The sequence below is a fragment of the Phodopus roborovskii genome, unplaced genomic scaffold (genome assembly GCF_943737965.1).
Source record: "Phodopus roborovskii unplaced genomic scaffold, PHOROB, whole genome shotgun sequence".
Classification (NCBI taxonomy): Eukaryota; Metazoa; Chordata; class Mammalia; order Rodentia; family Cricetidae; genus Phodopus; species Phodopus roborovskii.
Genome location: NW_026126433.1, coordinates 52,000,883 through 52,014,807, shown reverse-complemented (window position 1 = coordinate 52,014,807; position 13,925 = coordinate 52,000,883). Strand labels below are relative to the sequence as shown.

At 39.6% G+C, this 13,925-nt stretch overlaps 1 protein-coding gene across 5 annotated transcripts in view; it reads left to right on the top strand.

Moving 5' to 3' along the window:
• Positions 1 to 13,925, top strand: part of Disp1 (dispatched RND transporter family member 1) — a 143,882-nt gene that overhangs the window by 37,038 nt on the left and 92,919 nt on the right. The window contains exon 1 of one of the 5 annotated variants that reach the window (XM_051186487.1): positions 8 to 161. The exons of the other annotated variants lie outside the window; for them this stretch is intronic. The gene's annotated coding sequence lies outside the window, so the exon portion shown is untranslated. Of the gene's footprint in view, positions 1 to 7; positions 162 to 13,925 lie in introns of those variants that run through there. 5 annotated transcript variants of the gene reach the window in all.

Below are 13,925 nucleotides of genomic sequence, written 5' to 3'. Positions count from 1 at the left end.
TGAGATCTGTGAAGTCACATTCCTCTTTAGAAGATACATGTTTGTTCTCAAAATTCTCAGCAAATATAGCTGTGGCCAAAAATTCCTCTGTTGAGATTCCTTCCGCCCCAGATGAAACTAATAGTTCCAGGCTGTGTTGCTGTCAGTCATTACTAATCCAGGTATGGCTGCTCACTGTTTTTAATTTTCTTTTTCTGAACTTAAAGGCAGTGCTTGCCTTTTCCCATGAGAAGTCAGTGCTAATGTGCCTGGGCTTCTAGCAACTGCAGATAGTTGGTTCTGTCCACATGGACACAATTAGGCTTTGTTTTCGGGCTGTTGTGGATATGGGCTTGATGATAGACATAATACAGGGAAGACAGGCTGTGGTGGGGTGTTATGAAAAAAATACCAACTTTGGAAGTTGATGCCATAGAGAGCAGCTATTTCCTACCTAAAATACTTTTTGGTTATGTTTGCCATTTGGGGAAGAATGTGAAATTAATTAAATGAACATTATATTTTTGTTTATTATAATTCTTTTCACTAATCATAAGACTTTTAGAAACATTCAGAGTATCATCACCAGTAACCATTCTATTCAGACCAGATCAAAATGGGTTTCCTCTCTTTGTCTTCTCCTCTCCGTCAGTTTTAAATAAAACATTAGTTATTCATTTGTGTTTTTTTTTGTGTGTGTGTGTGTGTGTGTGAGTGTGTGTATGTTATGTGTGTTTGTGTGTGAGTGAGAGTGTGTGTATGTGTGGTGTATGTGTCTGTGTGTGTGTGTGTGTGTATGTGTGTGGTGCGTGTGTGTGCATGAGAGTGTGTGCGAGTGTATGTGTGTGTGTGTGTTTATATGGCATGGCTCACATGTGGAGGTCAGAAGACAACTTGTAGGATTTGGTTCTTTTCTTCTACCACCAAGATTCCAGGAATTGAATTCAGATCCTCAGACTTTACCCATTCAACCTCTCTCCATCCCTTTTGTTTTTCTTATAGCCACCCAGGCTGGCCATGAACTTGTGATCTTGCTATCTCTGCCTTCTAAATACTGGGATTTCAGGCAGGTACCATCATATCCCTCATTGTTTCATATTTTAGATTATTTTTGTTAATACTTAAAAACAACATGATCGACAGTTCAGGGTTTATATCTCAGTTGGCTCTGTGATCTTACACCAGTGATGAGTGATCTCTTAGTCTAGGTTTTTAGTTTATGAACCAGGACAGTAAATTACAGAGTTGATAGGAGGAGTAATAATATGGCAGCTATGAAGTGTCTGAGGTATGTTTGGTATTCAGAAAATGGTAGTTATATTGCATCATAAATTGCCTCCCTGCCTGCTCATTCATCTTATATTACTTTTGCAGTTCTCCCTATTTTTGCTAATTTAGTTCTTTTCCATTGGAACTTAGTAGTGTGAAAATACTCAATTTATGGATAAATTTGCCAAAAAATAAAAGCTTGCTGGTCATCTCCTAAGAGGCTTTGCAGACATAGCACTTTTAGCCTGACGGTGTTTCACTGTCCTCAGGGTACCCTCTTTCTGGGGAGGTTGAACTTACAAAGTAGACACTGTGTACTGAGATACAGCCTGAGAAAGAAGCAAACAAAGGCTGAGTCTTTTCGCTACCATTGGGGCATAGTTGTGTTAGCACTGATCCTGTAGAGGTTTGTGGGAGAGTGAAGAAAGGGAGACAGTTCCAGGGCTCAGATATTTAGTGGTGGAGGTAAATGTGGCATTGACTGCATGCTTGCTTTTCTGCTTCTCTTTGAAATTCTACTGAAAAGGACCATACCAAAATGGAGGGGTAACAGCAATAGTAGAGACTTGAACAACATTTTGGAAATTAGTGATTAGTCATTGAAGTATGAACATTCTTATTTTCATTGGAGGAGATAACACACTACACATAATGAAGTGATTTAAATAGTGTTAGAAGGTGACAGATAGTGAAGAAGAAAGTGCGGTAAGGAAGGTCAGTCATGCTGAGGGGAGGGGAGAGGAAGGCCTGGTCATGTTTTACAATGGGGTGGCTGAGTAGACTAACTTGAGCAGTGACTTGGAACATAGCAATTGAGCTGAGCCCATTGGATATAGGTTGTTGTGGGCATTAAGATGACTAGGAAAGACTTGGAGAATATGGAGACAAACTTGAGAAACCAGGTTATGAACATGGTTGGAAATGAGTAAGAGATGGGTCATGGCTGGAGAGACTTCTTTTAGAGGACTCAAGTTTGGTTCTCAGCATTCATGTCAGGCGGCTCCCAACTCTCTGTAATCCCAGCTCCAAGGAGGGAGAGGGATCTGACCTCTTTGGCTTTGAGCGATAGCACACATATTCACATTACTATCCTCAGCGACAGATACACATAATTAAAAAAAATATAAAATGGAGAGACCAAAGTAATGGAGGGGTATGAGTATATGATGGAATTTTTGTAAGGATATTCTGAGAGTAAATTTGTTGTGGAATATTATTTTAACTAGGCAAAGATATGTTACATTTGTTTAGGCTGCAGAGTATCACTTTAACTATGTGAAGGTGTGTTACATTGTGTTGCATTTAACAAAGTAAGGATGCGTGTTTAATTATGTAAAGTTATGTTGCATCTGTTTCACCTGGCCTGCCTAAGGCACCTGATTGATCAATAAAAAGCTGAATGGCCCATAGCTAGGCAGGAGAGGAATAGGTGTGGCCGCGAGACTCAGAGAAAAAGAGAATGGAGAGGAGAGAATGAAAGATATGCCTGGGTCAGTCAGCCAGACATAGAGACCTCAAGCAAGAAATAACAAGTAAAAATCCCCAAGGCAAAAGGTAGATACAGAGAGACAGGTTAACTCAAGTTAAGAGAGCTAGCCAGAAATGTGCCTATGCTAGTCCAAGCATTCAAAACTAATAGTAAGTCTCTGTCATGATTTTGGGAGCTGGTTGGTAGCCCAAAAGAAAAAGCCTGGTACGTAAATTGGACTAACAAGGTTTTATCAGGGTCGAATAAGGATGTGCATGCCGACCTCGGCACTTTATCTGCTCTAATGGCTGGCACTCAGAAGGTGGCTTGGCTCAGTACTGCATCTCATACACTTGCCCTCACCCCACAGAAGCACACGCTAGAGAGTGGAAAGTGACAGACTAGTTAGAAGGTCTATAGGCAGTGGTTTTGGAGTCCCCATTGGAAAGGCTCCTCTGCCACGTTAGCCTATGATGATGTCACGAGGTGGCACATTGCATAGGTCTAAGCATACCTACTATTCACTGTGATTATTGCTCTCTGGACTTGAGCATGTTTGAACAAAGTCTTTTATATTTAATGAAACCAAAATAGGTGAAAAAGAATGTGACAGGAACAGAATCAGGGTCAGAAAAAAATACATTTCAAAACTTGTAAACTAATGCAGTGTCTATAAATGAGCAACAGGGTACTTGCCCAGCATCCATAGATAAATAAAGGCTCTTGGTCCTTTAAAATGTTCTTATTATTCAGCAGAAGAGTTAGGAGGCAAGTTTTTGTTTTTGTTTTACATTAAAAGAGGCGAGGAAATGTAGTATAGAGTGGAGGTACTTGGAAGGCTTTGTAAAAATTGACTAATAGAAAGTTTCAGGAAGTTTGAGATGAGTGGCTGTTCATCAGTCAACTCTGTGTTCTGGACTCCAACACTTGGTCTGGTGAATGTTTTTCTGCTCTCATTTACTATTTGTGCCCAACATAGCATGTGTATATAGTAGAGTCTCAGACATTTTGGCTAAAATTAGCCTCATCTTTTCTAGAAAAGCCACATAGTAACTAATCAGGAGCCAATAAATAGGAAACATTATTTTTTCAAGAAAGACAATTTTGTTTTTTAGTCAATTGGCTGTAGGCCAGGCTGGCCTTATCTCTGAATGTTATTTACATTGATGTACATAACAGTGGTGTTGTGATTGTACTCTGAGGGTAGGAGAATGCCGTGGGAGAGCTAGAATGGCAGTTTGAAAGCTTTGGGTGTTCATGTTTAGTCATATTGTAAGCATGGCATCTAGAGATGTGATGGCCAGAGAATGGTGTGGTAGGAGCCCTCACTTCCATTATTACACGTCTGAGAAATTACTTATAAATAGTGTAGATTTATTTTGGTAAAACAAAAATTAAAGTCATTTGATGGCACCATGTCATATACTTCTGTGTACCAAGGCCATGTCTGTCACTGGAATATCCACGGAGCTCTTTATATGTGATTCTTGTATGTTTCTTCCTACTTTCATCTTTTCTTATGTTGATCATGTTCTGTTCCACACAGGCTCTTTTGTTGACTGCTGGTGGTACCGTTTTGAGAGGTTCTAGAGACTTTAGGCCTAGAGGGCTGGAGCAGGTCATTGCTAATGTGCCTTTGGTGGTTATACCAGTCCCTTCACTCAGTGCTTTCTGTCTACCTTCTCCATCTATTCCCATCTCCATGATGTTCTGCCTAATCTCCTGGGCCCAAGCAACCATGGGTGTCAGGAACCAGAATAAATCTTCCCTCTTTTAACTTGTTTTTGCAGGTATTTGGGATACACAAAAGTAACTAGCACCTCTCTGAATTGATGTGGTCTTTTTCTTAAGAGTACAGTGAGTACAATTGTAGCCACGTGGCCTGGGGGATCTTTTGTAGTGAGTTGTTTTCTCTGTAGCTTCCAATTGACGATAACACATTTCACAGTAATAAAGGCCTCTAATATGCCAGTGTTGTTCCTTTGAGTTATTTAGTGTATGCAAGGTCAAGGACTGTTGGCTCTGTTTACTGTTTAATGAGAGTCACAGGACATGTGCATAGTAGATTCCCATATATCTAACTGACATTATCATATATGATTCTTAGTGTTTAAAAGAACATGGCTTTTGAGTGAGACAAGCCTGGATTTCAAACCCATCTCTACTACTTACTAGCCATTTTACTTATCGTCTCTTGTGAATCCCAGTTTCCTTGTCTATATAATAGAAATGGCCATTGTCCCTCTGTGATGGAGGTGGTTGTATGGATTAAATGAAATAAAGCAGATGAACTACTCAGCACACAGCGATGGCTAGTGTGTGCTCTCCATTGCTACTCTTGCCTTGTTTCTAAGTGATGCTATCACTGTTTGCTCAGACTTTCAGAGCATCCATCTGCTTGTCAGGAGGAATTTTTCTACTTGGAATGATTCAGCAAGTGTTGATGGCTACTTTTCGTCTGTGTCCCCCCCCCTCTGTCTCTCTCCCCTCTCCCTCCCCTCTCTTTCTCTCAGGTGTTACCACTCCCTGCACTTAACACCCAAGTCCCTCTAACTTCAGAGGTGTCTCAGTTTTCATTATCTGCTATTTCTTACAGTTTTCTTTCTGCTCTTTGAACGCATCACAGTAAATTATTTGTTTTTTCATTAAAGCGATAGTTGGCATTAATAAAGCAAAGGAAACGTTACACCTTTTCCCTCAATTCTCCAGGAATACCAAGAGAGGTCACACAGTGATACACACAGGTCTTAGAGAAAAGAAATTCTATCAGGAGATAGGTTTGTCTAACTTCTAGTACAGTGAGAAAATGTTTTTCACAAAGTATTCTCCACCCCATGGAGTGTGGATTGCATTCAGAGAAATGATGAGAAAATTTGCAGTACTTTCAAGCAGGGATGTCTTCCAAGGTGGGCATGTGTTCTGCTCATCTCTGTCCACTGGCACATGGAGGGCTGTGCATACAGCGAGTGACTGAAAGAATCAACCAGCCATGCAGCTGCTGTGCGTATCCCTCTGTTTTTATTTTGCTATACTTTGAGACTTGGGAGGTTAGTGAAGGTGGTACCTTACATCTCCATCCTGCTCTCCCTGATTCCTTCTGTTTTTACATGGGTCCAGTTGTTTTGAAGACTATCCCTCAGTTTGGGTTTGTGTAATGAACACTCCTAATGAGAGCAAGGTTTTGTAGTTGTGTGGAGAACTGTGGAAGGGTCGTGTGCTCCCAGGTGTGTCAGTGAGCACGTGATACCAGTTTGTACCAGTGCTATTGATCACTTGGTTGAGATGCACAGAACATTTCCCCAGTGTCAAGTTATAGTCTGTCCCTCTGTAACCCTGTGTGATTTAGACTAGCTTGTTCCTCACTAGATGCTTACTGTTAGACCCTGTCAGATTCATTTGGTACTGTCCTACTAAGGAAGGCTTCCCCTTTATACTAGTTTGTACTCACAGATTCTTATTTTAGTCAATAGGTTCTATTTTATTACTGACATTAATTAATTTATTACTGGCATTAAACATTTTGATGCTTAAATTAGTTCAGATCTAGCTAGTAGGAGCCCTTGAAATAGCCTTGTCCTTTTGAAGGATATTCATCACTTATTTAGTCTGCATTATCTGTTATATTAAGGCATTTCTAGCTTAGCCCTAGGCTCAGCCATTTCTCTAAGGTGCCCTGGGTCCTTTTCAGGGAAAGGGTAGTTTTTAAAGAAACTTTTTTAAATTTAATTTTTTCTTATTTTACATATTGATCCCAGTTCCCTTTCCCTCCCATCCTTCCATACCCTCCACGACCCTCCCCCCCATCCCATTCACCATTTACTCCCCAGGGAGGGTGAGGCCTTCCATGAGGGATAATCAAAGACTGTCAAATCATTTGGGGTAGGGCCTAGGCCCTCCCCCGTGTCTCTAGGCTAAGGGAGTATCCCTCCATGGGGAATGGGCTCCTGAAGTCCGTTTCTGCACTAGGAATACATCCTGGTTCCATTGTCAGAGGTACCATACACTTCCCAGACCTTCTAACTGACACCCACGTTCAGGAGGACTAGGTCGGTCCTATGATGGTTTCCCAGCTTTCAGACTGGGGTCCATGAGCTCCCCCTTGTTCAGCAGTTACTGTGGATTTCTCCAGCCTGGTCTTGACTTCTAGGAAAGAGCATTTTAAAACGAAGATCTGAGTGTTTGGTGTAATCATTGCTGCTAACAAATCATTGGTCGGAGACACTATCAGATTTCGTGTTTTTCAGGAACCAAGCTAAAAAATATATGTGTATGTCTGCATTCTGTCTAAATTAAAGTTCATATTGATTAATACAACCCTAATACAGTACTACAGTATTCTAGATTTTGTTCATAACTTTCTAACAGTAAAAACCTTGGCTCTCTATACAGTATTGTTTTCTATTCCTGTTAAGACACCTGCTTTTGTCATTAAGTGATATGTTTGAATTAAGGAGTTAATAAACAGTTATAGTGTTAGGGATCCTTATTGTATGGTCAGTTTTTGGCATAAAGTAGAAGCAATATCTTCATTTAAATTTTTGTACAGTGGTTCTCAAACTGTGGGTCTCAATCCCTTTGACAAACATCTGTCTCCAAAAACATTTATATTATGATTCATAACAGTAACAAAATTACAGTTATGAAGTAGCAACAAAATAATTTTATGGTTGAGGTGTCATCACAATATGAGGAACTGTATTAAAGGGTCACTGCATTAGGAAAGTTGAGAGCCACTGCTTCTGACTGCATAATATACAACTATATAAATATCCTTGCTTTTTACTGTTTAAAGTATGAATATGATAAATTATTCAATTACTGTGCATTATTAACATCTAGCTTTTTCCAATAAGAAAAAGTTATAACTGAAAATAAAATTGTTCAGTAAGAAAAATGGCTCCTTTGTCTTCTCTAAAATGCCTCAGCTGTAGACAGCAGTATTGAACAGATTTCAGCATTTCTAATTACAGAATTAGCTTGCAGACTTTGTCTGGCTCGTTTTTCACACCTGTCAGCTGTAGCGATGTGAAATATGTTCTTCATCTGAATCCCTTCCTGTGCCCCCCTGCTGCCAGACAGAGAGGCTCCCATCACTGTGGCTTGTTTAATAACTGGCTGGTAAAACAAGAATGTTTGGAACTAACGTAGGAGCTGGTGACCAGAAAGTTCTGATAACCTGACGACTCATTCCCAATTTATATTATCAGCTCAGTGTGTAGTCCTGGGGAAAACAGTAGGGTTTCCTTCCCTGGTGCCCTCCGCAGTCATACAGTGACAGTTGAGGACCTAAGCCATTAGTGGTTTTCCCCTGTGATGTAATTAAGTACACACCTTATTCTCATTAACTCTTATTTTATTCTTAGGAATGTGCCTTAAAGGGATCTTTCTTGTTTCACTCTTTGGTTTATTTACCTCAGGTGTGGTGTGTTAGTTGTAGCACTGGCATCTCCTGCTAGCTGAGAGTGTGAGACTCACTCTCCCAGGCAAGTAGGGATGACAGTTTCATGCTCAGCGTGGCTTTTCCATGGGACAGCTGGGAGGCACTTATGTCAAAAGAAACTTTTCTTCACTTTGGCTTTTCTGACCCAGATGGACATATTTATTTTAGGCTTCTCTCCTCATGCTTATGAGGGAATGGGTCTTTTCAAGCTGAACAGAAAGATCAAGCCTTCAAAGCACTCTAATCAGAAAGGCATTTTCTTGTTTAAAGAAAAACTGAAATGGTAGCTTATATGAATAGTCTTTTGTTCGAGAGTAAACTTGAGAGCCACGTTCTATATATTCAAGCCTTTCAAGTGCAGACATTTAGAGCTAATTTTGTTCTGTGAGACAAGGTGCATTACTGTCACACTATGTGTCCCTGCTCCCTATTTTGGTTTGTTTCTATAAACACAAGTTGTCCAAACATTGGCCCCATATTGCTGATTTATACACACACACACACACACACACACACACACACACACACACACCCCTGTTACAGCATGACCTACTGGCTACAGTTCCAAAATATTTGCACTTTTAGCTAGTTATGATGTTTTCATTTTCAAGTTTCAGTCATTGTCCCTGTGGCTTTTATGACATTGCAGTATCTTTTTAGGGTTACACATAAACCTCCAGGTATACAACCCAGAAGACAAATGGGAAAGGAAACTCCATTTTGCTAGGGATCACTGAAGTTCAGTGTTGACAGTGGGAAATGTCTTTGTCAGTTAAAGTGAAAAATCAATGTTTTTTTTCCTATTTCTAATTACAAATGCAGAAGAATATTTATTTATAAAGAATTTTAAAAAGATACATAATAAACTGTAAATGAAATTATGGAAGGCCAGTTTGAGTTAGGAAGCATCATGAGGTGCAGAGCCATAGTTGTCACCTGGCAGCAGAAGAGGCCATGTTCCTTTTTCACAGTGCATCTCTGGCCAAGCAGTGTTTGCTCGGCTTGTGGTGGACGCTCAGCAAAGATGTGTAAAGGATGAATGAATCTCAGGAGCTTCTGTCTGACTTCTCACTTATTATTATTGTTTTAAATTGAAAATATTCACCTTTCATGTAGTTAACTTCTCATTTTACAGATAAAGAACCTTTATCTGTAGATAGAATGGCTGAGGGAGAAGCAGAACCCCAAAGTATTTTATTCTCATTTATTACTTGCTCTGTCTTTAAAAGGGGCTTTATTTTCAAGTTGTGAAATAGTTAGAACTAAGGCAAGCATCATAATGTGAAATTTTTATATGTACTGCTACAATGGCTTCACTGATTATAATTGTGATTTGCATATTGTTGTCTCTAAACAGGCAGTTACAATGTTCTAATGGAGGTACTTAAACAGTTGCATTTTGAAGCTAACTTTTTCCTTTTATATTGTTAATCACCATTTATTTGTTTGTTTGTTTGTTTGTTTAACTTGTTGGTAACTTCCCTACTGAGGGCTGTCATAAGTGCATTTATTGACAGAGTGTAGTGCCACTGACTTGAGTGTGATGGGACTTCAGAAACTATCTTGCTAAAGCAATTCATTATTTGCAAGAAGGAAGGCCTCTAAGCAGTTAAGTGACTTCTCAGTGCCACATCAGTAGCTGGTGACAGAGCTGGAAATGGAGCCTGGGTGTCATGCTTTCTTGTCCAGTATGTTTTTGTTGTGAATAATTTACCTCTAACTGGCAGTTAATATAAGAAGTCAGAGTTTTGGTGCAGATTTATCAAGGCAGCGATATGTGATGAGATATCAGACAATGGCTTACAGATCAGTTTCACTATGGTTTTCTTTCCTTTCCAGTGCTAGGCCCTGAGCCTGTTGAAGAGGGAGTTAGTGTGGAGATGACCTAAAGATATAGGATTCCTAGGCAGTCAGGGTTGGAATGCACATTTGTGAGATCTGAACTGTTATCAGGGCAGGGAGAATGACTGTGGAGAGAATGATGTCGTGTCTGTATCATGTGATGGTTTTACAGGATACAGACACTGCATTAGCTCTGCTGATTCTGATCAGAGGCATAGCCAGGAGAGAAGTAAAAGCCTAGCTGTAGAATATTAAATATTACTTTATGAAAAGGATAAAAAGGCCTGGCATAGGTGGGCTTGTGTATGTATGTCTACATAGTGTTTAAAGATTATATTTGCATTGATTGAATGATTTCAGAGGAGTCAAAGTGGTTATGTTTTGATATTTCATGAAGTGGCATTTGGGAGATAAATTGCTTTTTCTTTGATAATTATATTATTTAATGTTACATTCCTCTATTACTTTTATTAAAAAATGGAAATAAGTGAAAATCCATTTATAGATTTTTAGACTTAAGATCTTTTTAACTTTTAGGTATAATAGCATAGTCTTGTTCTGTGTCTCAGACTGGCTTTCCTTCTTAAAAGCTGAAAATCTTAAACTAGCAATGGCAGATAGACTTTCCTGTAGAAAAGTGACTTATCTAATGACTGGTCCTCTGAGTCCCTATGTGCTGCGTATTTGCAACACACTCGTATTCTGGGGGCTGGTTTTTAGATGTGCTCTGTGGTGGTTTGTCCCCCAAAGGGAGTGGCATTATTAGGAGGTGTGGCCTTATTGGAGGAAATGTGTCATTGCAGGGGACGGGCTTTGAGGTCTCTTTTTGCTCAAGCTTCCCGCAGTGTGATTGTTAGTCAACTTCCTATTGCCTGCAAGATATAGGACTCTCAGATACTCCAGTACTATGTGTGTTCGTGTATATTGCCATATTCCCTGTCATGGTGATAATGGACTGAACCTCTGAAGCTATAAGAGAGCCACCCAAATTAAATGTTTTCTTCATTAGAGTTGCCGTGGTCTGTCCGGGCAGTGGTGGTGCACACCTTTAATCCCAGTGTTCCAGAGGCAAAGGCAGGTGGATCTCTGTGAGTTTGAGGCTAGCCTGGTCTACAGACAGAGTTCCAGGACAGACTCCAAAGCTATAGAGAAACCCTGTCTCAGAAAACCAAACAAACATAAGCAAAAAGGGTTGCCATGGTCATGGTGTCTCTTCATAGCAAGGAAAACACTAACTAAAACATGTTCTCCTAAGTTGAGAGTTTTCAAATGTTTATAGTTTTGATTCACTTACTTTTAAAATGGGAGGATAATGTATGGAATATTGTTTCCATATGAAATCCAGGCTAATGAATTCTCATAATCTCTTTGATTAATTTGAGACTGGAGCCATACTTATGTTAGAAATGGATTGCTATCCTATTTTGTGTATTTTCTAAGTCCTGAGTCTCTTGAGCCTTTAATATTGTAATAAATACTCTTGTAATTTTCCAGTACTGGACTTTCTTGGCCCTAAGAAGTTTTTTGTTTACTTTAAATCATAGATACTAATAAAAGAAAAAATATTTTGGGGTATAAATATTTACTGAGAGCATGTTAGTCACAGGTTTCACATAGCACCAACAAAGCTGTTATTAATAGAAAACTAAAAACTAGGTAATTTAAAAACTGAGGAAAACACCAGTGATAATTTGTGTTCGAGGTGAGAAAACAGAATACTATTTCTTTTCCTGGTAAGGCATGTATTTTATAATTAACTCCTTCATTGTAGTTAATATTTATAGTTTGTAACCAGGTCCTGCAATTAAACACTACATTAAAATTTTATTTGTTATTTTTGTTGTGTGTACATGATGTGTGTGTGGAAGGGATACATATGCTATGTTGTACATGTGGAGGTAAGAGGGCAACTTTGATAGAGTCCATTCCCCTTTTCTATAGATTTACATGGTCCACAGTTCAACTTAAGTCATTACATACCAGGCACCTTTGCCTGCTGAGCCATCTCACCAGCCTAACATACATCTTTTTGTTTGTTTTGAAAAAAAGTTTCTGTGTGTAATAGCCCTGGCTGTCCTGGAACTCACCGTGTAGATCAGGCTGTCCTCAAACTCGCAGAAATCTCTCTGCCTCTGCCTCCTGAGTGTTGAAATTAAAGGCAAGTGCCACCACTGCTTTGCCTAACATACATTTTTAACAAGGAAGCCTTTCACTCTATAATGAGCTAGTAAAGCTTGAGAAACCCACTGGAAGTGTCTGATCTGCAAGCTCAGAATGGGATGATTAGTGGCTCAAGCTGAGTAAATTTGCTCATGAGGGAGTAGTTATAAAGAAGGCGAGAGGGGGCTGGGTGGTGGTGATGGCACACACCTTTAGTTCCAGCCCTCAGGAGCCAGAGTCAGTTGGAATTCTGTGAGTTCAAGGCCAGCCTAGTCTACAGAGAAACTCTGTCTCAGAGGAAAGAAAGAAAGGAAGGGAAGGGAGGGGAAGGGAAGGGAAGAGAAGGGAAGGGAAAGGAAGGGAAAAGAAAGGAAGGAAAGGAAGACAAAACAAAGAAAAGAGAAGTTAGGAAGTCTGATGTGCTGCTTAGTCTTTCATAGCTTTTAATGAGTTTGCTAAAGTTGGCCTCCATGAAGACCTCAGACCTTCTCTTCCCCTATTGCTGCTATTAAGTTTTAACTGAAAATTATGTTATTCTGGTTGACTCCTGCTGTGACATTGCTGAGAAGAGCACAGAAGATGGAAATACCTGGCTTGTAATGCAGTGGGGCTGCTAGATGACAGCTTGTTGGGCCTTAAGCCATGGAGGGCCTTAATTTCTGCTTTTAAAATATTATTCTCATTTAAGGCTGAATATGCAATTACATGTTTTCTGAATATACCACAAGGATACTAAAATGTGCTGAATTATCTTGACTATTTTCTTTTTTTCCATTTGTGGGGGAAGAATAAAAGAGTATGTGAAAGTGGTTGGTGCCTTTCTGGGCACCTGAGAGGCAAGCGTTAATTTAACTAGAAATAGTACCAACAAACACTTGTCAGAGGCCTGTGAAAGCATGCCTGACTCTTGCTTTTGGCCTGTTTTTGTTGTTCTGATTAGTTGAGATGAGGTCTGGTTGTAATCTCTATATTGGCTTGAGCTCATGCCTGTCCTCCTGCCTCCGGCCTCCTGAGTGCTGAGAAACAGATATGTGTCACCGTGCTTGGCAGACCCTTGCAGGTATAAGATTCATTCTTGCTGTTAAACTTTAGGATTTGTTCATGATTTAAATGTTTTTCTAGGAGAAAAGTATGTAAAAACAATCAAGGAGATTCTAGACAAAGCAAGTGAAATACATATTTATATGGTAAAATGAGTTATTGATAATACTGCTTCTTTAGATTATCATAAAAATTAAGGGTATACTTTATTTAAAATTCTTAGTGTGGTATGTGACACAGAGAAAGTATCTAATGTTTTTGTATGTGGTGTGTGTGTGGGGGGTATGTTTCTACATTTGCATATGTACACACATACTTTAGCACCTGTGGTAGTCAGAGAACAACCTTGACATTGGCCCTGATTTCACCTTTTTTTGAGATGGGGGTCTCTCTCCTTGTTGTTTTCCGCCCATTGATCCATTTTGCCTGTTAAGCACCATGTATGTTTTTTCTTTGTAAACATTAGATCATTTTGTAATACAGGCATTTTTAGCAACACAGCCAATACCTCCAATAGTGAGCCAATAACAAGAAGTTTAACAATGCTCTCAATGGATGCCATTGTCTTTAACCATTACTCATTACTGAGCTGATCAGTGATACCCCTACCCTACTGCTAGAGAAGTACATACTAAATAGCCTAACTCTTTTGTTTTCCTCACTTTAATGGGTTCAGACAGTACTTGCACAGGGTGTGCCATACCCATGGCCCTGGAATGTTATTTG